Raw genomic sequence first — 13,206 nt, 5'->3', positions numbered from 1 at the left:
AATGAATGTCTATAGTGGGACTCGTGAAAAAGTAAGTGCGTTTTCGTTCCTCTCATGTTTCTTACCACTGTTTTCTTACTCTCACTTTTATTTTTCTTTCCCCCACTCTTATATTCACTCACGACACTTTTTTGACTTGCTTTTCTTGTTTTGTACTCTTTTTCATACTCTTTCTTTCGAAAAAAATTTTCTTGCATATGACTCTTTTATTGCTTGCATTTTCTTTCTTGACTCTTTTTCCAAAACATAAAATGCATTTTCTTTCTTAAAACAAAAAGACACACACCGTCCCCCCCAAACTTAAGGGAAACAGTGTCCTCACTGGGGAAAGAAATTTTGAGAGATGCAAAATTTTGGCACAAAAAGGACAAGGACTTCCAAAGCAATGAAAAACTTGAGGCTTCAAAACAAAAAGAAGCAGAACACAGTTTTATAATCAAAACAAAAAGAATGGAAAATGACTCATGGCTTGATCATAAAACTAGGAAATCTAACCTATTCATGCCTTTAAGAATCCTCATCGACAAGATACAAAAACAAAGAACAAAGGAAAGCATTTCATTAAAAAGATGAACATGTTGATAGTCTTAGAAAAGATGCATTAAAGAAGCTAAGGACAAGCTAGTAGCTAGAACAAGGAAGCATGCAAGCTTGAACTTTAAACAGATGCAAAAACACAACATGTATACCTTCCTAACAACACAACATCCCAACACTAACCTACAACTCAAAAACTAAGCGTAAGCAACCTATCATGCAAACTAAAAGAACAAAAACAACCTACACAACCTAACATGCAGACTAAACTAAACAATCTAACATACAAAATTAGGATCCATATATTAAAACAAAGGGAGGAAGATACTCCTCTATTCATCATCGGAAGACTCATCATCGTTGGAATCGGTAGGAAGACGAGAAGAAGATGGTAAATCGGCCGCCAGCTCATCGGGGAAAGAAGGTGCTTCATCACCGTATATCTTCTTGAGGAAAGCACATGTAGCACGTTGAGTAACTAACAAAAGCTCATACTTGTGCCTAAGCTCGTCATACTGCTCCCTAGTCACCACCCCTCGGGTCTCGGGATCCGCAGCGGTAATGGGAGAATCTTCCTCTCGAACAATGGAATACCCCCGAACTTTTCTTAGGGATCTGAACGGCTTCTTGGGCATCACAACATTGGCATCAGCGGCCTCCACTCCCGCCTGCAAGCATAACTCAGTTATTAATCCAGGAAAAAGAAGTGGACCTACCAATTTCTCCGAGCAACTCTGTATCTCGTTCCTTATGAGTTCCCCAAAGTTGAACTCAACGCCCTTCACAAGAATGTACACTATCATCGCCCTATTGCGCTTAATGGAGGAATCGTAAGAAGTGGGTATCAACCGATTCTTCACCACATACATCCAAACTGTCGCTTGCTCATTAATGTCAAGGGGCTTTAAGGAAAGCTTCCCCATGGTTGAGATGGTCCATGTCTTATGCGGTCTACAAATAAGCCTACGCGCCTCCTCCACTTGCTCGTCCGATGGATGCACCAAAATCTCATTACCTATGGCATTACAAACATCCAACAAACCATAGTGAGTATTAATAATGGAAGGCGAGAATTTTACCACTTTACCCCTTACTCTCACTTCATCCCCTCGGTTGGGATTGATGGCAGTGTAAAACTCTTTCACCAAGGCCTCTGATACACGTGTAATGGGGGCAAACAATGTCTCCCAACCATTCTCCACAATCCTCTTCCTAACATATTCCGGCACCGGCTCTTGGGCTTCATCAAAACCTCTCTCAAGGAGGATATCACGTGTCGTGAAGGTCGGTCTCCTCACCTCCAATCTTACCCTTTTTACTCTTGATGGTGTTTGTTCGGTAGAATCGGGCTCCTCTTCGTTGGCCTCCTCAAGTGGCTCTTCTGCCACTCTTTGCACCCTAGCCGTCTTGGCTTTTTTAGATGGACCAGCCTCGGCTTCTTTTTGAGCAGCCAAACGTGCTACAGCGGTGCGGGTCCTAGGCCTAGAAACTGCGCCTGGCGCAATTTCTACCACTTTTTTCTTCTTTTGTGTTTTCTTTACCACTTTGGTTAAACTCACCTCCTCATCTGATGTTTCTGTAGTAGCAACAAAATTTTGGTCAGAAACATTCAAACTAGACAAAGAAGGGGTCTTACCTTGTGAAGAAGAGGAAGATGATTCCTCCATGGCCTCACTAGGGACATCCACAGGACCAGATGTTCCTTCTTGCTCTTTTGTAGGGGGCTCCTCATCAACTTGCTGAGATTCGTGCACCGGAGTTCGTACTTTCACTTCATATTGAGAGATATCGTCATTGTCTTCCTCGTCCTCAAACTCATCTCCATGCACTTCTTGGGGTAATTCTCCAAAATCTTCATCTTCTCTATCAACATTCAATTGTTCTTTGTGCTACCCCACTGTTTCCATCATCCTCTAATGGATCTTCTCCCCTTGTTTCATTCAATGCCACCAAAATTTCAACAATTATCAGTGTTGTCCTTTTATGTTCTGAATCATAAAAAACTAGGGGCTTTTTAGTCAAGATAGGATCTGGAAAAGATGGAGACAAAATACCTTGTAGAGTTGCTAGTTAAGTCTCATCCAAAATTGCGCCAGGCGCAATTTGGCATTGAATTTCGACCGTGGCTGAATCTGAATGCTCCAAGGGCTCCGTGTCGTGTTCTGAGTCTCCACTAACCTGTTCTTGACCTTCAACATGCACAACAACAGTAGTGGAAAGAGGGGGAGGGATAGACAGTTTTTAAGACTCGAAAATGGGGTTATCTTGAGAAAGATTCATCCTACGACGTATACTCATGCTATTTAACTCAAGTTGAATCTCCTCACTCAATTTCTTTGAGTTTTCCATGAATTCTTGCCATTTTATGTTTAATTCCTCAATTTTTGCATAAACTCTCTTATTCTATTTGTCCCTAATTTCGTTATTTTTACTGAACATCTCTGCCCTTTCTTGAAGTCTAGCTATTTCTTCATCTAAAACAGCACCTTTTTCATCTAAAGATTAATTTTTTCGAAGATAGACTTTATTAACTCCTCCTAATTTCTTCTCACTATGACCCTCTTTATTAACCCTAGCATCCTTGGATTCCATATTAATTTTTTCAGAATTTGTACCACCTATGGATTGATTTCTCCTAGGGTTCATTCTTATAGCTTCCTCATATTTTCTTCTTTGTTCCCTAGGATCAAAAACTAACTTTTCATGAGAAATCCTAGGAGGTTCAAGAGGAATCATACCCGGTTTGGTTGGTGGAGGCAACAACACTCTCTTCTTTTCCTTCTCTTTGTCGTGTGGCTTGGAGGAAGATGAACCTTCCATGGTTCTTGAGTTTGCTTCACGATCGACAACGAAAATCCCTCCAATAAACCCTAAAAGTGCCGAAAAAGAGAGAGATGAAAGAGACTTTGAGATTCTTTGAGATTTCTTGAGAGAAGATTTGAAAACAAGTGAGAAAATTATGGTAAAAATCGTGAATGGGGTGTTTTCAAATTCTAGGGCTTTTTGTTTTATGTTTTAAAACCTATTAAAGACATAATTGGGTTTAAAATTGGGCCTCTTTTTGATTTAAAAACAACCCAAAGCCCATTTAAACATAACCCACATAAAGCCCACGAAAGCCCTAATCCATAACTCAAAAATCGAAATTGTCTCTTAAATTGCGCCTGGCGCAATTTTGACGTGTGTCGGATCTTGATCCTGCAAAATTCAAATACAAAAACAAAAATTAGGTTTGGAATCTACACAAAAAAGCCTTAAAGAAAGTGTAAAAATTTCGTAAAAGAAGACAAAAAATATTTTACTTAAAAACGCCCCCCAAACTGTCCGAGGGATTGTTTCCACTGTTTTCTCATGGGTCTTTGAGTATTACAGAGGTTTTACCTCTGTCAATATACTCGCCATAATATTTCTTGACCCGATGCCCATTTACCTTAAAGATATTACGCTTAGAACTCTTTAAATCCACCGCTCCATGTGGATAAACATGTTCAACTACAAATGACCCTGACCATCTAGATTTAAGCTTACCTGGAAACAACTTTAATCTAGAGTTAAAAAGCAAAACTAAGTTTTCAGGTTCTAAATTCTTGTCCATTATCTTTTTATCGAGCCACTTCTTAGTTTGTTCATTGTACATCTTGGCATTCTCATAAGAAAACTGACGAAATTCATCTAACTCATGTAACTGGAGCAATCTCGCTTCACCTGCAGCAACATAATCAAAATTTAGTTTCCGCGTAGCCCAATATGCTCTATGTTCTAATTCTAATGGAAGATGACATGCTTTACCAAAAACAATGCGATATGGGGACATGCCTAATGGAGTTTTATAAGCAGTTCTATACGCCCACAAAGCGTCATCAAGTTTAATAGCCCAGTCCTTCCTATTTACATTCACGGACTTCTCTAAAATTGATTTTATTGCCCTATTTGATACCTCTGCTAGTCCATTAGTTTGTGGGTGATAGGCAGTGGCAATCTTATGGTGAATGTTATACTGTTTAAGCAAATTACTTACTGCTCTATTCAAAAAGTGCGTACCCTCATCACTAATCAAGCATCTAGGTGTACCATATCTAGTAAAAATAAATTTTTGCAAGAAGAGAGAAACTACCTTGGCATCGTTAGTAGGGGTGGCCAAAGCCTCAACCCATTTCGAGACATAATCAACAGCCAAGAGAATGTAATTCTTACCGAATGAAGGTGGGAACGGACCCATGAAGTCGATGCCCCAAACATCGAAAAGTCCAACTTCCAATATTGGGTTTAAGGGCATCTCATGCTTCCTTGTCAAGTTACCTGATCTTTGACAGCGGTCACATCCTTGAGTGAATATATGAGCATCTCGAAATAGAGACGGCCAAAAGAAACCACATTGAGGATTTTTGCTGCAGTCTTACATCCAGCAAAATACCCACCATATGGTGATTTGTGACATGCCTCTAGAATCTCCTTCTGTTCATGCTCAGCAACACACCTACAAAGAATATTATCAGGTCCTAGTCTAAACAAGAAAGGTTCATCCCATTTATAAAACCTGACATCATGAAAGAACTTCTTTATTTGGTGCTTACTCAAATCATTAGGAATTATTTTGCTCACCAGATAGTTCGCATAGTCAGCATACCAAGGGACTTCAGAAATAGCTAAAAGATACTCATCCACAAAATGCTCTTTAATCTCACAACTATCATGCTGCAAAGAAGACTCTAGCCTAGATAGATGATCTGCTACTTGGTTTTTTGTTCCTTTTCTATCTTTTATCTCTAAGTCAAACTCTTGTAACAACAAGATCCATCTAATCAACCTAGGCTTAGCTTCTTTTTTAGCAAACAAGTATTTAAGTGCAGAATGATCGGTAAACACTATCACTTTTGTCCCAATCAAATATGAACGAAACTTATCAAATGCGAAAACAACAGCCAAAAGTTCTTTCTCAGTCACCGTATAGTTCAACTGACTACTATTCAAAGTTTTACTTGCATAATAAATAGGATGAAGAATTTTACCTTTTCGTTGACCCAACATCACACCTACAGCAAAATCACTTGCATCACACATTAGTTCAAATGGAAAGTTCCAATCTAGTTCAATTATGATAGGTGCTGAGCTAAGTGCTTTCTTAAGTGTCTCAAAAGCTTTCAAACAATGTTCATAAAAAACAAAGGGTTGATCCACTTCCAACAACTGACACAAGGGCTTAGAAATTTTTGCAAAATCTTTTATAAAACGGCGGTAGAAACCCGCGTGTCCTAAGAAACTTCTAACACCTTTTACAGTTATAGGACGGGGTAGTTTAGCAATCACATCTATTTTAGCCGTATCGACCTCAATTCCTTTTTCTGAAATTCTGTGACCTAAGACTGTACCTTCACCCACCATAAAATGTCACTTCTCCCAATTAAGCACAAGGTTAGTCTCTTCACACCTTTTTAAAACATTCTCTAAGTTCTCTAAACAAACATCAAACGACTCACCAAACACAGAAAAATCATCCATAAAAATCTCTACCGTGCTTTCTAACATGTCTGAAAAAATAGCGATCATGCATCTTTGGAAGGTAGCGGGAGCATTACAAAGACCGAACGACATTCTCCGGAATGCAAATGTCCCATAGGGACACGTGAACGTGGTCTTTTCTTGGTCCTTCGGAGCTATAGTAATCTGGTTGTAACCCGAATACCCATCGAGGAAACAATAACATTCCTTCCCTGCAAGACGATCAAGCATTTGGTCAATAAAGGGTAATGGAAAATGGTATTTTCGAGTTACCTTGTTTAACCGACGGCAGTCCATACACACTCTCCAACTAGTCACCGTTCCAGTTGGGATCAACTTGTTGTCGTCGTTTGTAATCACCGTCATACCACCCTTCTTGGGAACGCATTGAACCGGGTTAACCCAACTGCTACCTGAAATGGGGTAGATCACTCCAGCATCTAACCATTTTATGATTTCGTTTTTGACCACCTCTTTCATTTTCGGGTTAAGCCTCTTTTGGCACTCGATAGAATTGGTGGCTCCTTCCTCCAGGATGATTTTGTGCATGCAAAATGTAGGGCTAATTCCTCTTATGTCCGCTATGGTCCATCCAATAGTACTCTTGTACTTTGATAAAACCTGCAAAAGCAAAGATTCATGTTCATTAGACAAATATGAAGAAATGATAACGGGCAAAGTATCGTTTAAACCCAAATAAGCATATTTTAAATGAGAAGGTAGGGGTTTCTTTTCCAATTTTGGAGGTTCAATGATGGAAGGTTGCAAGACCTTCAAATCCGCTATTGTCGGCTGCAAAAACTCAAAACGCTCAAATTGGGGAAAAATTGCGCCAGGCGCAATTTTGGATTCTTTTTCTGCGGCCTCCAAATCTGCTTCCAAGTCTTCCACCATCATTTGCTGGAGTTCCTCCATGATTGCTCCTATTGTAGAGCACTCCTCGACTTGATCTGGGAGACGCATCGCATCGAGGACATTGAAGGTTACCTGTTCATCATTGACCTTCATCGTGATCTCTCCTTTCCTAACATTGAAAACTGTATCTCCAGAAGAATGGCCTCCCAAGAATGATCGGCACCTCAAGATCTGCTTCACAGTCCAAAATTATGAAATCGGTGGGAAAAATAAACTTATCAACTTTAACAAGCACATCTTCTATTTTTCCTTGCGGTTTCTTTATGGATCTATCAGCTAGTTGTAAAGTGACAGTAGTGGGACGAGCTTCTCCTATGTTTAACTCTTTAAAGACAGAAAGAGGCATAAGATTAATGCTTGCTCCTAAGTCACACAATGTTCTTCCTAGGTTCTTACCTCCTATTGAGCAGGGGATGGTAAAACTACCTGGGTCCTTACATTTAACATGCAATGGATTCCTTAGAGCATCACTGCTACACTTTGTCAAGGCTACCGTCTCATGCTCACCTAACTTCTTACGCCTAGATATGATGTCCTTTAAAAACTTAGTGTAGTTAGGCATTTGTTCTAGAGCATCTATGAGTGGTATATTGATATGCAACTGTTTTAGAATCTCAAAGAACTTCTTAAAATGACTATCCTGATTCTTTTTAACTAGCCTTTGGGGGAAAGGTGGAGGAATCTTAATATTACCTACCTGTGGAGTAGTGCTGGGCACTACTTGCATACCTTTATCTGCCTTCTTACTTTTTTCTTCTGAACTTACAGGTTCTGCTTTCTCTTCTTATTGTTGAGCGGGTGCTTGTGCACTGCTACTAGCTACTCCTTGGTTACTCCAGGAAAAGTTTGGATGGTGCCTCAATCCAGGGTTGTAAGTGTTTGAATACGGGTTGAAATTCCGCTGGGCACCTTGACCTACATAGACAATACACGCTGGATTAGCTTGACAGTTCTCATACAAGTGGTTATCACCACAATACACACAAGATATATATGAAATTTGCAAAATAGGAGAGGGTTCAGGTATCGCCGAAGTGACGGTTTTGGTTTCCTTCTCCATTGTAAACTGCTTTAACATTTGGTTCATAGCCGCCATTTGAGCTTGCATTAAAGCTACTGTGTCTAACTCAAAGATTCCAGCTGATACTTGCTTCTTTGATAATGACCTTCCTCTTTCGCCTTGGTCATTAATGTCTATCATCTTATTCAAGATATCAACGATCTCATTTACCGACTTCTCTAACAACGAGCCATTGGCTGCGGTGTTCAACATCATCCTTGATGAACGATCCAATCCTCTATAGAATTGTTCAATCTGCACACATGCGGGCAATCCATGGCTCGGGCATCTTCTAAGTAACTCTTTAAAACGCTCCCAAGCTTATTGAACTGCTTCGTTCTCCTTCTGTCTAAAAGACACAATGTCATCTTGGAGGTCTACGTTCCTGGTCAAAGTGTGGTACTTTGCCAAAAATTTCTCCGTCAATTCTGCCCATGTGTTGATAGAATTTGGTTCTAACGCGTTTAGCCAAGTCCTTGCACCATCCCTGAGAGAAAAAGGAAACATTTTTAATCTTAGTGCATTCTCAGAAACACCAGGAAGTTGAAATGCATTAGCTATTTCAATAAAGGATTTGAGATGGGAGTAAGGATCTTCATTAGTCAATCCTCCGAACTGGCCCATCGTCTGTAACATGTGGAACATGACTGGCTTGAGCTCGACCTGTGCGGCTTGGGGTAAAAGATTATTTATCCCTGAATTTAGGTTGTGGAACGCACGAGTGACATAATTCCGCATGGCTACATCTCGATTATCTGCTAGAAGGATCCGATTAGGAATTTCTCCTGCTCGGTTTGCTGCTCCTTCACCTGCCATATCTCCATTCACAGGTGGATTTTGTGGTGGTGGAGGATCTTGTGCATTTCTATTCATCTCGATGGTCTCTTCTTCTTCAACTTCTTTCTTTTTTTTACTTTCTTTCTCTATTCTCAACCTCTGCTCACGCCTTCTCCTCTTAAGGGTTCTTTCAATCTCTGGATCAAAGGTCAACCAACCAGACCCTATACTCATACACAACTCCCTTAAAGGTTAGATATGACAATTAATTCCAATGATAGAGGTATGCAACAATCACACAATGAAACAATTCACTTGAAAAGAATATGATTTGAAAACTTAAGTCCTCGGCAATGGCGCCAAAAACTTGTTGGGATTTTTCTCTACCTTTAAAAAGATTAGAGACTCGTGCAAGCGCACACGGTCACAAGTAATACTCGGAAGTAATCCTAGGTCGAATCCTCAGGGACTTGTTGCTTTTCAAAATCAAGTAATGCAGTGAAATAGTTCAAATATGCAATTGTGATTTAGGAAGAAAATAATGGTGAAATGTTGTTGCTTGGGGTTTTAACTATCAAGCAATTTAATGAAACTCAACCTCCTTGTCTCCTACCTTGGTTTTGATGCAAAACATGGAAAACACACTATGTTGGGAAAATGCACCAGGCGCAATTCCTGACTTTTCTTGGGATTTGAGTTCTACTCTTTCACTACCGCTTTTGGTTGCTGCAGAGGCTATGGTAACCTACAATCATATTCCTATGTGTGATTACAATCCTAGAGAATATCTACCAACTCATTTGAATTATGGGTCAGAGGGCCTATTCCTAGGACCATATTTTATGGGCTTATTCCTAAGTCACATCCCATATTGGTTTCCTATTATTTTACCTAACTCACCTTTCCCAAGGTTGGGCTTTAGTGTATAAATCAAGTTCCCACTTGCCAAATGGAAAAAAGACGTAAAGAGAAGTTTTTAGAAACCAACCCAAAAAAATGCCAGGCACAATCTGGCCAAAATCCCGAGCGTGTTGAAAATCAAATCATTTGACTAAGGCATTCCACAAGGAGGTTGATAACTAATTTAGAACATAATTAGATGAGAGTAAATGCACGAAAACATAAAGAAAGTATTTTTCATTGAATTTAAATGAATAAATAAGCAGTACAAGGAGTTCTAGCTTGACCCTCTTCTCTCTCGAGCATGAGGAGAGTTGAAACTCGCTAAAGAACTTTAAAAGAACAGAATGAACAAAGAACGAAAGTAAGAAACTGAATTAAAGGCAATACGAAAGGTAAAAACATGAAAAAACGAAGAAATGAACAGACGACCTGTCGAGCCTCCTCGAGCTCCTCTACCGCCAGAACTCAGACGACCTCTCCCGTTCAGACCTTGAGAGTCATCTCTCCGGCGTCAAATAGCCTCCAAGAATTAACTCCCTGAAACGAAGAACAAACGTGATTAGTGGCTCCTGAATCCAATATCCATGCGGATTATCGTTCTCCACTAAACATGTTTCTAAAACAAGTAAATCATATTTACCTTCATTGGCTTTCTTCTTTTCGACTAGGTATTTCGAGCAGTTGCACTTCCAATGTCCGTCCACGTTGCAATGGAAACACTTTCCTTTGTCTGCAACCTTGGCCTTGCCTTTCTTGGCAGTGACAGCACTGGGGTCAGGTTTAGGCCCCTTACCAGTGACCTTTTTCTTCTTTAAAGTCTTACTTCCTGAAGAAGATGGCACACACTTGGCTCCAGAGGTCGAACCTCGGTGGAACTTTTTCGAGGTGGCAACGTTTGCCTCCCCTTCCAATCCCTTATTTATCATAACTGACTGGTAGGTCTGCAGCTCATTTAAGAGCGTGGTAAGAGTATACTCCAGCTTATTCATAACCGCATTGCTGCGGAATTGCAGGAAACTCTTCGGAAGAGATTCCAGAATAAAGCTGACCTGACTCTGCTCGTCTATGACTGCCCCGTTCGACTCCGCCACATTAAAGTGAATCATTAGGTTGAGAACATGTTCTCGCACTGAAGAACCCTCTTTCATGCGGGAGTTGTAAACGAATTTTAGGGCTTCATGTCAAGCTTGTGAGGACAGTTGTCCAAACATACTCTGCAACGAGTCCATGATCTCTTTTGCGATGACCGTGGCCTCATGTTTCTTAGCAAGCACATCAGATATGCTCACCAAGATGTAGACCTTGGCTTGTCATTGGCTTTGATCCAATGTCATAGACACTGCGCACTGCCAAAGTGGCGTAAGGCACAAGAGCTCGAGGACAATCCTCTTACAAGACGAACCTAAGATCATCTATCACGAGTATAGCATTTAGATTTGATTTCCATTGTTTGTAATTCTCGCCGTTAAGTTTTTCCACGACTAGAAGTGCAATAATAGAAATAGACATGCTGAAAGTAAAAACAAACATATATTAGTTTAATGCATTATCCTTTAAACCCAATCAAATTTTAGCAAAAGTAATTAAGCACCCTAAGAGAGATCCTTATCCATTTCTGGAGATTGCCTTGGTTTTGATTCCATACAATGAACCTTCCGTAGGGATGGTCGCACCAAGACGACACGCAGTCATGTATAAAATCTCAAGGTGCAAAGCAATGACGGAAACTACAGGATGTGTTGTCACACGTCCTTCTCCCACTTACCATGGATACTATCTCCATTCACCTCGAAATTGAACCATGCAAACACCTTCCGTAGGGAGGCTGGGCCCAGGTCGACACGAGGCCGAGCATGGAACTCAAAATGTGAAAATAAAAGAGAATGTGAGAAGGAAAGAAAAATATGTTATACATACCTGGTATATCAGACATATACGTGGTATATTACATGTTCCCTTCTTCTCCCACTTAGTATTCTAAGACTAGGGTATATTACTTAGATAAATCCCGGCTAAGTGAAATTAACTAAGTGAATTTTTAGTCGGCCCAATATAACTATTTATATTGGTAGTTGTACATTAATATTCTAGTTTATTAAACATTTTAATAAACTAACGACATTATTGCGTGCATATAAAATATTGACTAATTCAACCTGCAGGTCGGTTCCCAGGTAGAGGTGTTCCCTTACGGTCAGCTTAAGTACCTCAACTTTAGACAGAACCTTGTTTCGATAGGGTTCCTTTATAGGCAATATTTTATATTTAGTCATCATTTCATTTTAAACCTAGTTAAAACAAAATAAATGACTACCCCATAATCATATTAGAAGATATAACTTAAGGTCTAATTAATTTTAACCTCTTTAAAATTAATTAACTTAGGCCCTATGTTTTCCTGCAATTCTTTATTATAGATTTTAATTTCTATCTACCAAATTTTATAACTCTTATAAAATTTAAGAAATTGAAACTATAATCATGCATTGCAAGCATACATTAATATAACAATTATATTAATTAATTAATGTCATGCTCAATGCACATTTATTTTCAACTAATTAATACAACACTTATATTAATCATGAAAATAAAACATGCATTCATACATTATAATATTTATAACTATATGATGCATGATTATACATACATACTATATATCAAACATACATATTATGCATGTAACCTATGGTGTGATTTTAAAACTATATGGCATACAATATGCATATACATTTAATTAAAATACACATTCATAATTCATAAAATAATTAAATAGCAAAGTTGGATCGGATTTTGACACCCTAAGAGAGCAAAATTAAATAAACAAATAAAAGAATAACACGCCCAAAATCGCCCTCGAACTGCGAACTGGAGCATCGAAATTACATTGAGAGCACCCGGGACGGTGCCACGGCGCCTAAGGGCAGCACCGCGGCGCTGCTACAGCATAAAACAGCAGCATGGTGCTGCACAGTCCCGCGACGCTACAATGTAGCGCTGTTCGCTGTCCCCGCAGCGCCATGGCGCTATTTGCACGGCCTGCTTAGTCTTCTTCGCTGTTTTTTGCAATTTTTCGCCCAATCCGACGCCACGAACAGCTTTCCAGCGACCCGGACTTACAGACTCGATACTGAAGCTCAATGCCCAAAACATTGGGCCCTTACATGATAAAATCAATAAGGAAAATGCTCTCTACATGCCAAAATCCGAAAAAAACTCCAACCTGAAATACCCATATTTCGAAAATGAGGAAACACCCCCCAAGAACACCGATTTTGATCCCAAAAAATCAGAACTCAAACACTGCCTAATACCAATTAATGGGATGTGAATCCCGCAGCAGAGCGATGATCATCGTTCGTCAATTTTGAGAAACAAAATTCATACGGTGAAAAGGAAATACAAGGAAAAAAATATTTCCCTTACCTTTGAAGAACGTTTCTTCAATGCATTAACTCGAACACCACCAATAGAACTTCCTTACTATCCTCTCGGTACAAGAATACACTTGTGGG

The 13,206-nt window shown here is 39.6% G+C and overlaps 1 non-coding gene across 1 annotated transcript; it reads left to right on the top strand.

Moving 5' to 3' along the window:
• Positions 1–8,282: 8,282 nt before the first annotated feature.
• On the top strand, positions 8,283–8,389 carry LOC148212937 (small nucleolar RNA R71). Its single transcript, XR_015789515.1, has one exon. It is a non-coding gene; the product is annotated as a small nucleolar RNA R71 (small nucleolar RNA).
• The last annotated feature ends 4,817 nt before the right edge of the window (positions 8,390–13,206 follow it).

This window comes from Momordica charantia (genome assembly GCF_013281855.1).
Source record: "Momordica charantia cultivar OHB3-1 chromosome 2 unlocalized genomic scaffold, Mcharantia_2.0 BLBB01000002.1, whole genome shotgun sequence".
Lineage (NCBI taxonomy): Eukaryota > Viridiplantae > Streptophyta > Magnoliopsida > Cucurbitales > Cucurbitaceae > Momordica > Momordica charantia.
The sequence above is the reverse complement of the archived record's forward strand: the minus strand, read 5'-3'. Positions and strand labels throughout refer to the sequence as shown.